The 13,538-nt window shown below is 47.1% G+C and overlaps 1 protein-coding gene across 1 annotated transcript in view; it reads right to left on the reverse strand.

Annotated features, from left to right (window-relative positions):
* Positions 1–12,957, reverse strand: part of LOC115131327 (protein NDRG1-like) — a 31,107-nt gene extending 18,150 nt beyond the window's left edge. The window contains exon 1 of the mRNA XM_029662944.1: positions 12,827–12,957. The gene's annotated coding sequence lies outside the window, so the exon portion shown is untranslated. The remainder of the gene's footprint in view (positions 1–12,826) is intronic.
* Positions 12,958–13,538: the final 581 nt, after the last annotated feature.

Raw genomic sequence — 13,538 nt, forward strand, 5'->3', positions numbered from 1 at the left:
TGCCACCTTCCTTTTTTCTTCAATACAAAAACCAAACCAACTGCATCTGTAGAAACAATGATTGCTTCACTAAATTTTCATTACTCATTTAATCTGTCAAATCCCTCGCCCCATTCTGAAATATTAGGAGCAGGGCAGACTCCTACGAGCTAAACTAAGCTCCTACAGACTTACACATGTAAACATAGCAGAATGCCGGCGCACTATCAGATAGGGCTCATAGTAGGGGGATCATTAGGGTGATCCGAGAGTACCACGAGAAAATATACTACTAAGGCAACTGGTTGAACCAATTGAAATTAGAGAGGATAACTTATGTAGTAAGCCTAATGCTATAGCAACCAGAGAATGGGCATGTCACTGCTAGACCAAATATCACATCAACACACATAAGACTTGGCAAAAGGTGTAGAATAACAGGAAATGACCTTAAAAATGTCCATCCCATGGCAAAATGTTTAGAATAGGAGGAAATAACCTTTAGACCTGCAAAGTTATCTCCACCAACAAGAGGTGCGTGAATAGTCATCAACAGTGCTTTTACCCATAGAAATAGACAGAATGTTCTCCAATGCTGGAAAAGGGGGCCTGGGTGAAAAAGTTTGGGAACCCCTGTGCTAGATGGTCAGAGGGTCACTTAGCCCAAAGGCCAGCAGATGGCAATATTGATATGGTATTGATGGTTTAATCTTACCATCTACACGCATTGTGTACAGCTGGCAATACACTCGTATTCCCCGTGGACCTGTCTGTCCCTAAAACTTTCTCCATTCAGGCTGCAAGGGCGTCAATTTCCACCTTAACTAGATTTAACAGTAAGAAGGCGGAAAACTGGGAAAATGCGTACTTTCTTTATGAAAAATTTCCCACCACCATTCTAGTGGCTAATGCTACTTCCTGATGTTGTGCCCTGCGTTCAGACAGAGATATTAGAGAAAGGAGGAGATAGAAATCTGATTTGTTAATGAATGGAGAAACGTAAGATCCCCCAACCAGCAGACTATCGACCCAGAATCTCTGAGCCACCAGAGATTCTGGGTTCAAGCCCAGGCTCTGTCGCAGCCGGTCACGACTGGGAGGCCCATGGAGCAGTGCACAATTATCCCAGCATCGTCTGGGTTTGGCCGGCAGGGATATCCTTGTCTAATCATGTACGAGCGGCTCCTGTGGCGGGCCAGTGCACACTGACCAGGTCGCCAGGTGTACGGTGTTTCCTCTGACACATTGGTGCGGCTGGCTTCCGGATTGGATGGGCATTGTGTTTCGGAGGATGCATGGCCCTCGACCTTCGCCTCTCCTGAGTCTGTACGGGAGTTGCAGCAATGAGACAAGACTGCAACTACTACCAATTGGGGAGAAAAAAGGGGTAAAAAAAGGAGCTCTGGTTTAGTCAGACTGTAACGCTCGTCGAAATGGGTAGACCAAGGCGCAGCGTAATTTGGGTTCATCATCATTTATTTAAATGTGAACAAGCAACAAAACAATAAAGAGAAACAAACAAACAAACTTACAGCCTTGTAGGGCTCAAAAGCAGCAATACAAAAACAAGATCCCACAATCAACAGGTGGGAAAAGGCTGCCGAAATATGATCCCCAATCAGAGACAACGATAGACAGCACCTCTGATTGGGAACCATACCAAGCCAACAGAAATACAAAAACAAGATCCCACAATCAACAGGTGGGAAAAGGCTGCCGAAATATGATCCCCAATCAGAGACAACAATAGCCTCTGATTTGGAACCATACCAAGCCAACATAGAAATACAAAAACTAGACTACACATAGAAATAATAAACTAGAACACCCGCCAGTCACGCCTTGACCTACTCCACCATAGAAAATAAAGGCTTTCTATGGTTAGGACGTGACACAGACTGGCTGAACACGATACACAACATCCGGGACTAGCATTCCTAGATATTAGCCACTTTAGTGTGGTGGAACACAGTGTTTCATAAAGAAAGTAGGCATATTTTCCCACCTTCTCGCCATTGACCGTTTGCAGCCTGAATGGATAACGTTTTCGGTACGAACCGGTCCACAGGAGGATACCAGTATGTAGGCTGCATATAGGAAGTACCCATGCTACGGTCTATTCAGCGCTCGTCTGACCAATCGGAATCCGTGTTTCAAGATAGTTTGATCACCGAACTGGGATATGTTCCGGGTTGCCTCTGAGAATAACATTGGGAACCATACACGGACAAAGTGACTGAGCTCATCAGGAAGTGTTTAGGCAATGTTGTTCCCACTGTGGCTATTAAAACCTACTCAAACCAGAAACCGTGGATAGACGGCAGCATTTGTGCAAAACTGAAAGCGCAAACAAACGCATTTAACCATGGCAAGGTGACTAGAAATGCCTCTCCGTAAGGCAATCAAAAAGGCAGTATAGAGACAAATTGGAGTCGCAATTCAACAGTTCCGACACGAAAAGTATGTGGCAGGGTCTACTGCCAATCACGGATTACAAAGGGAATACCAGTCAGGTCGCAGACACCGACAGACACCGACACTTGCTCCCGGACAAGCTAAACACCTTCTGTGCCCGCTTTGAGGATAACACAGTGCCACCGACGTTGCCCGCTCCCAAGGACTGTGGGCTCACGTTCTCCGTGGCTGACGTGAAAAAGACATTTAAGAGTGTTAACCCTCACAAGGCTGCCGGCCCAGACCGCATCCCTAGCCATGTCCTCAGAGCATGTACAGACCAGCTGGCTGGAGTGTTTACGGACATATAAAATCTTTCCCTATCCCAGTCTGCTGTCCAATTACTTTAAGATGTCCACCATTGTCCGTGTACACAAGACAGCTAAGGTAACTGAACTCAAAACTATCACCCTGTAGCACTCACTTGTCATTATGAAGTACTTTGAGGCTAGTTAAGGATCATATCACCTCTACCTTACCTGATACCCTAGACCCACTTCAATTTGCTTACCGTCCCAATAGATCCACAGATCATTTCACTTTTATTTAACCAGGTAGGCAAGTTCAGAACAAGTTCTCATTTACAATTGCGACCTGGCCAAGATAAAGCAAAGCAATTCGACACATACAACGACACAGAGTTACACATGGAGTAAAACAAACATAGTCAATAATACAGTAGAAAAAGAAGTCTATATACAATGTGAGCAAGTAAGGTGAGATAAGGGAGGTAAAGGCAAAAAAAGGCCATGGTGGCGAAGTAAATACAATATAGCAAGTGGAAAGGTTGATTTGCAGTGGAAGAATGTGCAAAGTAGAGATAGAAATAATGGGGTGCAAAGGACCAAAATAAATAAATACAGTAGGGGAAGCGGAAGTTGTTAGGGCTAAATTATAGATGGGCTATGTACAGGTGCAGTAATCTGTGAGCTGCTCTGACAACTGGTGCCTAAAGCTAGTGAGGGAGATAAGTATTTCCAGTTTCAGAGATTTTTGTAGTTCGTTCCAGTCATTGGCAGCAGAGGAAGGAGAGTCGAACAAAGGAAGAATTGGTTTTGGGGGTGACCAGAGAGATATACCTGCTAGCGCACATGCTACAGGTGGGTGCTGCTATGGTGACCAGCGAGCTGAGATAAGGGGGGACTTTACCTAGCAGGCTCTTGTAGATGACCTGGAGCCAGTGGGTTTGGCGACGAGTATGAAGCGAGGGCCAGCCAACGAGAGTGTACAGGTCGCAGTGGTGGGTAGTATATGGGGCTTTGGTGACAAAACGGATGGCACTGTGATAGACTGCATCCAATTTATTGAGTAGGGTATTGGAGGCTATGTTGTAAATGACATCGCTGAAGTCGAGGATCGGTAGGATGGTCAGTTTTACAAGGGTATGTTTGGCAGCATGAGTGAAGGATGCTTTGTTGCGAAATAGGAAGCCAATTCTAGATTTAACTTTGGATTGGCTATGTTTGATGTGAGTCTGGAAGGTGAGTTTACAGTCTAACCAGACACCTAGATATTTGTAGTTGTCCACATATTCTAAGTCAGAGCCGTCCAGAGTAGTGATGTTGGACAGGCGGGCAGGTACAGGCAGCGATCGGTTGAAGAGCATGCATTTAGTTTTACTTGTGTTTAAGAGCAATTGGAGGCCACGGAAGGAGAGTTGTATGGCATTGAAGCTCGCCTGGAGGGTTGTTAACACAGTGTCCAAAGAAGGGCCAGAAGTATACAGAATGGTGTCCTCTACGTAGAGGTGGATCAGAGACTCACGATGCAATCGCCATTGCACTGCACACTGCCCTATACAATCTGGACAAGTGGAATACCTATGTTAGAATGCTGTTTATTGACTATAGCTCAGCCTTCAACACTGTAGTACCCTCCAAGTTCAAATCAAATCAAATGTTTTTTTGGTCACAACTGGGTCCTGGACTTCCTGACGGGCCACCCTCAGGTGGTGAAGGTGGGCACCAAAACATCCACTTCGCTGATCCTCAACACAGGGGCCCCACAAGGGTGCGTTCTCAGCCCCCTCCTGTACTCCCTGTTCACCCACGACTGCGTGATCACGCACGCCTCCAACTCAATCATCAAGTTTGCAGATGACACAAAAGTAGTAGGTCTGATTACCAACAATGATGAGACAGCATACAGGGAGGAGGTGAGGGCCCTCAGAGTGTGGTGTCATGAAAACAACCTCTCAATCAACATCAACAAAACAAAGGAGCTGATCGTGGCTGCAGGAAACAGCAGCGGGAGCATGCCCCTATCCACATCGACGGGACCACAGTGGAGAAGGTGGAAAGATTTCAAGTACCTCGGCATACACATCACTGACAATCTGAAATGGTCCACCCACACAGACAGTGTGGTGAAGAAGGTGCAACAGCCCCTTTTCAACCTCAGGTGGCTGAAGAAATTTGGCTTGGCCCCTAAAACCCTAAAACTTTTACAGATGCACAATTGAGAGCATCCTGTCAGGCTGTATCTGTCATGTTATGTCTTGTCCCTGTGCTTTCTCTTCTCTTCGTTTCCCCCTGCTGGTCGTATTAGGTTACTCTCTCTCTCTCTATCGTTCCGTTCCTGCTCCCAGCTGTTCCTCATTCTCCTAACGACCTCGTTTACTCTCTCACACCTGTCCCCTCTTTTGCCCTCTGATTAAGTCTCTATTTCTCTCTCTGTTTATTGCTTCTGTCCTTGTCGGATTCTTGTTTGCTTTGCCCTTGTCCCGTCCTGTCGTAATCTGCCTCTTCATCAGATGCTGCGTGTGAGCAGGTGTCTCTGTCCTCTACGGCCCGCGCCTACCCAGAGGGACCTGCAGTCTGTTGCCGCTAGCCCTGCAATTCTCCTCTACTACTAGAAGGAGGACTCTCCTGCTAAGATAGAGGATTTATGTTTTCCCTGTTTGGACATCTCCTGTAAAGATTGAGGATTTATGTTTTCCCTGTTTGGACATTAAAAGACTCTGTTTCTGTTGAATCGCTGTTGGGTCCTCACTCATCTGCATAACAGAAGAATCCGACCAAGAATGGACCCAGCGACTTCGGATCCTCTCTACTCAGCCGTCGAGATCCAGGGAGCGATGCTAGGCAGACACGAGCAGGAATTGTCTGCTGCTCGACATGCCGTTGAGACCCTGGCCGCCCAAGTCTCCGACCTCTCGAAACATATTCACAATCTCCGCCTCGATCCACCGGCTACTTCCAGGGCTTCCGAGTCTCCGGAGCCCAGAATTAATAACCCACCGTGTTACTCTGGGGAGCCCACTGAATGCCGCTCGTTCCTCACCCAGTGTGATATTGTGTTCTCTCTCCAGCCCAACACGTACTCCAGGGGTACAGCTCGTATCGCCACGTCATATCTCTCCTTACTGGACGGGCTCGTGAGTGGGGCACGGCAATCTGGGAGGCAAGGGCTGAGTGTACTAACCAGTATCAGAACTTTAAGGAGGAGATGATACGGGTTTTTGATCGTTCAGTTTTTGGGAAAGAAGCTTCCAGGGCCCTGTCTTCCCTATGTCAAGGGAATCGATCCATAACGGACTACTCTATAGAGTTTCGCACTCTTGCTGCCTCCAGTGACTGGAACGAGCCGGCGTTGCTCGCTCGTTTTCTGGAGGGTCTCCACGCGGAGGTAAAGGATGAGATTCTCTCCCGGGAGGTTCCTTCCAGCGTGGATTCTTTGATTGAACTCGCTATTCGTATAGAACGACGGGTAGATCTTCGTCACCGAGCTCGTGGAAGAGAGCTCGCGTTATCCGTTTCCCCCCCTCTCCGCATCACTACCATCTTCCTCCAGTGGCTCAGGTGCTGAGCCCATGCAGCTGGGGGGTATTCGCATCTCGACTAAGGAGAGGGAACGGAGAATCACCAACCACCTCTGTCTCTATTGCGGTTCCGCTGGTCATTTTGTCATTTCATGTCCAGTAAAAGCCAGAGCTCATCAGTAAGCGGAGGGCTACTGGTGAGCGCTACTACTCAGGTCTCTCCTTCAAGATCCTGTACTACCTTGTCGGTCCATCTACGCTGGACCGGTTCGGCAGCTTCCTGCAGTGCCTTGATAGACTCTGGGGCGGAGGGCTGTTTTATGGACGAAGCCTGGGCTCGGGAACATGACATTCCTCTCAGACAGTTAGGGGAGCCCACGGCCATGTTCGCCTTGGATGGTAGTCCTCTCCCCAGTATTCAGCGTGAAACGCTACCTTTAACCCTCACTGTCTCTGGTAATCATAGCGAAACCATTTATTTTTTTATTTTTCGTTCACCTTTTACACCTGTTGTTTTGGGTCATCCCTGGCTAGTGTGTCATAATCCTTCTATTAATTGGTCAAGTAATTCTATCCTTTCCTGGAACGTCTCTTGTCATGTGAAATGTTTAATGTCTGCTATCCCTCCTGTTTCTTCTGCCCCCTCTTCACAGGAGGAGCCTGGTGATTTGACAGGGGTGCCGGAGGAATATCATGATCTGCACACGGTCTTCAGTCGGTCCAGGGCCACCTCCCTTCCTCCTCACCGGTCGTATGATTGTAGTATAGATCTCCTTCCGGGTACCACTCCCCCCCGGGGTAGACTATACTCTCTGTCGGCTCCCGAACGTAAGGCTCTCGAAGATTATTTGTCTGTAGCTCTCGACGCCGATACCGTAGTCCCTTCCTCCTCTCCCGCCGGAGCGGGGGGTTTTTTTGTTAAGAAAAAGGACGGGACCCTGCGCCCCTGCGTGGATTATCGAGGGCTGAATGACATAACGGTTAAGAATCGTTATCCGCTTCCCCTTATGTCTTCAGCCTTCGAGATCCTGCAGGGAGCCAGGTTTTTCACTAAGTTGGACCTTCGTAACGCTTACCATCTCGTGCACATCAGGGAGGGGGACGAGTAGAAAACGGCGTTTAACACTCCGTTAGGGCATTTTGAATACCGGGTTCTGCCGTTCGGTCTCGCTAACGCTCCAGCTGTCTTTCAGGCATTAGTGAATGATGTACTGAGAGACATGCTGAACATCTTTGTTTTCGTTTACCTTGACGATATCCTGATTTTTTCACCGTCACTCCAGATTCATGTTCAGCACGTTCGACGTGTCCTCCAGCGCCTTTTAGAGAATTGTCTTTATGTGAAGGCTGAGAAGTGCGCTTTTCATGTCTCCTCCGTCACATTTCTCGGTTCTGTTATTTCCGCTGAAGGCATTCAGATGGATTCCGCTAAGGTCCAAGCTGTCAGTGATTGGCCCGTCCCTAAGTCACGTGTCGAGCTGCAGCGCTTTCTCGGTTTCGCGAATTTCTATCGTCGTTTCATTCGTAATTTCGGTCAGGTGGCAGCTCCTCTCACAGCCCTTACTTCTGTCAAGACGTGCTTTAAGTGGTCCGTTTCCGCCCAGGGAGCTTTTGATCTCCTCAAGAAGCGTTTTACATCCGCTCCTATCCTTGTTACACCTGACGTCTCTAGACAGTTCATTGTCGAGGTTGACGCGTCAGAGGTGGGCGTGGGAGCCATTTTGTCCCAGCGCTCCCATTCTGACGATAAGGTCCATCCTTGCGCGTATTTTTCTCATCGCCTGTCGCCGTCGGAACGTAACTATGATGTGGGAAACCGCGAACTGCTCGCCATCCGCTTAGCCCTAGGCGAATGGCGACAGTGGTTGGAGGGGGCGACCGTTCCTTTTGTCGTTTGGACTGACCATAAGAACCTTGAGTACATCCGTTCTGCCAAACGACTTAATGCGCGTCAGGCTCGTTGGGCGCTGTTTTTCGCTCGTTTCGAGTTCGTTATTTCTTATCGTCCGGGCTCAAAGAACACCAAGCCTGATGCTTTGTCCCGTCTCTTCAGTTCTTCAGTAGCCTCCACCGACCCCGAGGGGATTCTCCCTGAGGGGCGTGTTGTCGGGTTGACTGTCTGGGGAATTGAGAGGCAGGTAAAGCAAGCACTCACTCACACTCCGTCGCCGCGCGCTTGTCCTAGGTACCTTCTTTTCGTTCCCGTTCCTACTCGTCTGGCCGTTCTTCAGTGGGCTCACTCTGCCAAGTTAGCCGGCCATCCCGGCGTTCGGGGTACGCTTGCTTCTATTCGCCAGCGTTTCTGGTGGCCCACTCAGGAGCGTGACAGGTCTGCACTTTGCCGTTATAGGGCGCAGACTGTGAGAGCCGCTAATAAGCGTAGGACTAAGAGTCCTAGGTATTGTCGCGGTCAGAGAGTATGGCTCTCCACTCGTAACCTTCCCCTTATGACAGCTTCTCGCAAGTTGACCCCGCGGTTCATTGGTCCGTTCCGTATTTCTCAGGTCGTTAATCCTGTCGCAGTGCGACTTCTTCTTCCACGACATCTTCGTCGCGTCCACCCGGTCTTCCATGTCTCCTGTGTCAAGCCTTTTCTTCGCGCCCCTGTTCGTCTCCCCCCCCCCCCCCCCGTCCTTGTCGAGGGCGCACCTATCTACAGGGTCCGGAAGATTATGGACATGCGTCCTCGGGGTCGTGGTCATCAGTACCTAGTGGATTGGGAGGGTTACGGTCCTGAGGAAAGGAGTTGGGTTCCATCTCGGGACGTGCTGGACCGTTCGCTGATCGATGATTTCCTCCGTTGCCGCCAGGTTTCCTCCTCGAGTGCGCCAGGAGGCGCTCGGTGAGTGGGGGGGGTACTGTCATGTTATGTCTTGTCCCTGTGCTTTCTCTTCTCTTTGTTTCCCCCTGCTGGTCGTATTAGGTTACTCTCTCTCTCTCTATCGTTCCGTTCCTGCTCCCAGCTGTTCCTCATTCTCCTAACGACCTCGTTTACTCTCTCACACCTGTCCCCTCTTTTGCCCTCTGATTAAGTCTCTATTTCTCTCTCTGTTTATTGCTTCTGTCCTTGTCGGATTCTTGTTTGCTTTGCCCTTGTCCCGTCCTGTCGTAATCTGCCTCTTCATCAGATGCTGCGTGTGAGCAGGTGTCTCTGTCCTCTACGGCCCGCGCCTACCCAGAGGGACCTGCAGTCTGTTGCCGCTAGCCCTGCAATTCTCCTCTACTACTAGAAGGAGGACTCTCCTGCTAAGATAGAGGATTTATGTTTTCCCTGTTTGGACATCTCCTGTAAAGATTGAGGATTTATGTTTTCCCTGTTTGGACATTAAAAGACTCTGTTTCTGTTGAATCGCTGTTGGGTCCTCACTCATCTGCATAACAGTATCGCCGTCCTGGTGCGGCAACTGCACCACCCGCAACCACAGGGCTCTCCAGAGGGTGGTACGGTCAGTCCAATACATCACCGGGGGCAAACTACCTGCCCTCCAGGACACCTACAGCACCCGATGTCACAGGAAGGCCAGAACGATCATTAAGGACATCAGCCACCCAAGCCACGGCCTGTTCACCCCGCTATCATCCAGAAGGCGAGGTCAGTACAGGTGCATCAAAGCTGGGACAGAGAGACTGAAAAACAGCTTCTATCTTAAGGCCTTCAGACTGTTACATAGCCATCACTAGCCGGCTTCCACCTGGTTACGCAACCCTGCACCTTAGAGGCTGCTGCCCTACATACATAGACTTGGAATCACTGGCCACTTTAATAATGGAACACTAGTAACTTTAATAATGTTTACATACTGCTTTACTCATCTCATATGTACATACTGTATTCTATTTTACTGTATTTTAGTCAATGCCACTTCGACATTGCTCAATCTAAAACGATCAATTTCTTAATTCCATTCTTTTACTTTTAGATTTGTGTATATTGTTGTAAATTGTTAGATACAGGAACATAAGCATTTCACTACACCCGTAATAACATCTGCTAAATATGTGTTTGTGACCAATAAAATTGCATTTGATTTGCTATGCGTTTGGACGGTAAGATGGCAAAGACTCAATATCGCCACCTGCCGGCCTTTGGCCTAGATAGTTACTGTGTATGTACCGATGCTCGTTTCAAAGTAACATCACATGATCAATGACATCAGAAGCAAGATCCTACGGATTACGTTGTGGTTCTGGTGCTTTCTTCGATTCCAAGTGGCTTTCAAACAACGAGTACTTACAATGTACACTAAACAAAAATAAACGAAACATGCAACAATTTCAAATATTTTCCAGAGTTACAGTTCATTTAAGGAAATCAGTAAATTGAAATAAATTCATTAGGCTCTAATCTATGGATTTCACATGACTGGGAATACAGATATGCATCTGGTGGCCACAGATTCCTTTTAAAAAAAGTACTGGTGTGGATCACAAACCAGTCAGTATTTGGTTAGACAACCATTTGCCTCAGGCAGCAGGGCACATCTCCTTCGCATAGAGTGGATCAGGCTGTTGATTGTGGCCTGTGTAATGTTGTCCCACTCCTCTTCAACGGCTGTGTGAAGTGGCTGGATATCGTCTGGAACTGGAACACCCTGCCATACACCTAGATCCAGAGCATCCCAAACATGCTCAATGGGTACCATGTCTGGTGAGTATGCAGGCCATAGAAGAACTGGGACATTTTCAGCTTCCAGGAATTGTGTACAGATCCTTGTGACATGGGGCCTTGCATTATTTTATTTGTAAAAATGTTTAGTCATTTAGGAGATGCTCTTATCCAGAGCAACTTACAGTAGCGAGTGCACACATTTTTATTGGTACTGGTCCCCTGCGGGAATCACACCCACAACCCGGGCATTGAAAGTGCCATGCTCTACCAACTGAGCCACACGGTACCACACTGAAACATGAGGTGATGGCGGCAGATGACACGATAATGGTCCTCAGGATCTCCTCACGGTATCCCTGTGCTTTCAAATTGCCATTGATAAAGTGTATGGCGTTGTGTGGGTGAGCGGTTTGCTGATGTCAACGTTGTGAACAGAGGGGTTATGGTGGGGTTATGGTATAGGCAGGCATAAGCTAAAGACAATGAACACAATTGCATTTGTCTGCAATCTGGCCGTTACAGTTGAAACAACTATTCAGAGTAAAGAGCATATTCTCCAGCGTGCCAGTGGCCATCGAAGATCAGTATTTGCCCACTGAAGCCAAACTGTTGTCAGGTCAAGATCCTGGTGAGGTGGACGAGCACACAGATGAGCTTCCCCGAAATGGTTTCTGAAGTTTGTGCAGAAATCTTCAGTTGTGCAAACCCACAGTTTCATCAGCTGTCAGGGGGGCTGGTCTCAGATGATCCTGCAGGTGAAGAAGCCAGAAATGGAGGTCCTGGGCTGGAGTGGTTACACGTGGTCTGCAGTTGTGAGGCCAGTTTGACGCACTGTCAAATTCTCTAACAAGGCGTTGGAGAGGGGTTTGGTAGATAAATTAACATGACATTATCTGGGAACAATTCTGGTGGACATTCCTGCAGTCAGCATGCCAATTGCACTTCCCTCAAAGCTTGATACATTTGTGGCATTGTTGTGAGACAAAACTGCACATTTTAGAATGGCCTTTTATTGTCCCCAGCACAAGGTGCACCTGTGTAATGATCATGCAGGTGTGTCATATCAGCTTCTTGATATGCCACACCTGTCAGGTGGATGGATTATTTTGGCAAAGGAGAAATGCTCACTAACAGGGGTGTAAACAAATTTGGGCACAACATTTGAGTGGAATAAGCTTGTTGTGCATTTGGAACATTTCTGGGATCTTTTATTTCAGTTCATGTAAAATGACACCAACACTTTCCATGTTGTGTTCATATTTTTGTTCAGATTTGATTTTTTCAAAGAGCTTCTCCTGCATGGTAGCTCAGCAGGTAGATTCGGGTTTCAAAGATCATAACGCTGGCGAATGCAAATAAATATGACATTTGTTTTGACATCACACTTTCTGCACATGTGTTTTATTTAGTATAAGCTTCTAGACTGAATAATGAAATAGATTCACAGTGACAGCAAAAAAGAAGCACGATAGAAGGCGCGAATCTGTAACAGTAACTGACAATAGGCTACTAAAACCCGAGACTAACCACTGCACCACGGAGATTTGATCAACTTCAAGGAAAATACTTTTATATGAACAAACGCTGCTTTTCATTGCTGGCCAGCATATATCACTAATCTGCATTGTATTTTTTTTAAAGCTCCATGTAGCCTAATGAATAGCTTTATCGGCAAAATTTGGTGAAAATCCCAAACGCTTCTGAAACCTCGGTTCCCATCACTACCCACTAACACACGAACGCAGTGGTTGCAGCGATGAGTGAGGCACGATCGCAACTGGATATCATGTAATTGGGGAGAAAAAAGGGGGTAAAATGATCAAATACTAAACTGATTTGTTCAAAAATGTAAACAAAACAAAAAACTTCCTGTTTGGCATAATGGCGCTAGTGGTGCCTGAATATGCTGGTTTGACGCAATAGCTACACTGGGCTGGTACTAACATCTGGAGAGTTTAAAGGACCTGTATTTAGGTCAATTGAATTGCGCTGTAATATCCAGAGATCGATTCAAAAACACTCACCTGTTAAGTTTGATTGTCCACTGTTGATCACCCACACAAAGTAGTTAAACACTTTAAATGGTTTGCATATCAGTAATATTTATTCACTAAGGTTTGGTTATATTTACTAGTTACTTGCATCTGAGGGAAGGTGTATCAAGGGCGTTTATAAAGCATTAGGAGACAGCCCAGCCTCCTTCCCCTTCTCCACTTGCTATTGGGCAATATCACTGCATTTGGTAATACTGCTATACTGTTCCCAGCGGTTGAATGAGAAAAGGGATGACACTGAGGCTGCTGATTGAAGTGTGTCAGTAGTACAGTTGTAGTGAAGCAGCCTACATCCATTGATGCCCACTTCTCACCTCTAACTACATGTATTTATCTGGACATTTTTGCATTTTTAGTGCAATTATTACATTGACTAATTTTGCAATGTGTTTGGCATCCAAGAGGGTTACTTTTGATGTGGATTTATTTCAGCAACACTTGTTAGTTAGTCAACAGTCCATGCTTCATGGTTAGGTGGTCATTACTGGGATATTAGTAGGTTACGCTTTCACTAGACAGTGGCTGGGTGTGTACTGGAATCTTGGCAACCCTGTCTTATTTATACAAAGCCGTGCCAAAACTAAGTAATCTATGTTGTATGTTAAAGAGAAAGGGAGTCAGGGAGGTATTCTTCACTCCCTCTGACTGCCTGACAACCTGCCAAGGGCAATTTTTAAGCACA

This window comes from Oncorhynchus nerka, linkage group LG7, assembly GCF_034236695.1.
Source record: "Oncorhynchus nerka isolate Pitt River linkage group LG7, Oner_Uvic_2.0, whole genome shotgun sequence".
Classification (NCBI taxonomy): domain Eukaryota; kingdom Metazoa; phylum Chordata; class Actinopteri; order Salmoniformes; family Salmonidae; genus Oncorhynchus; species Oncorhynchus nerka.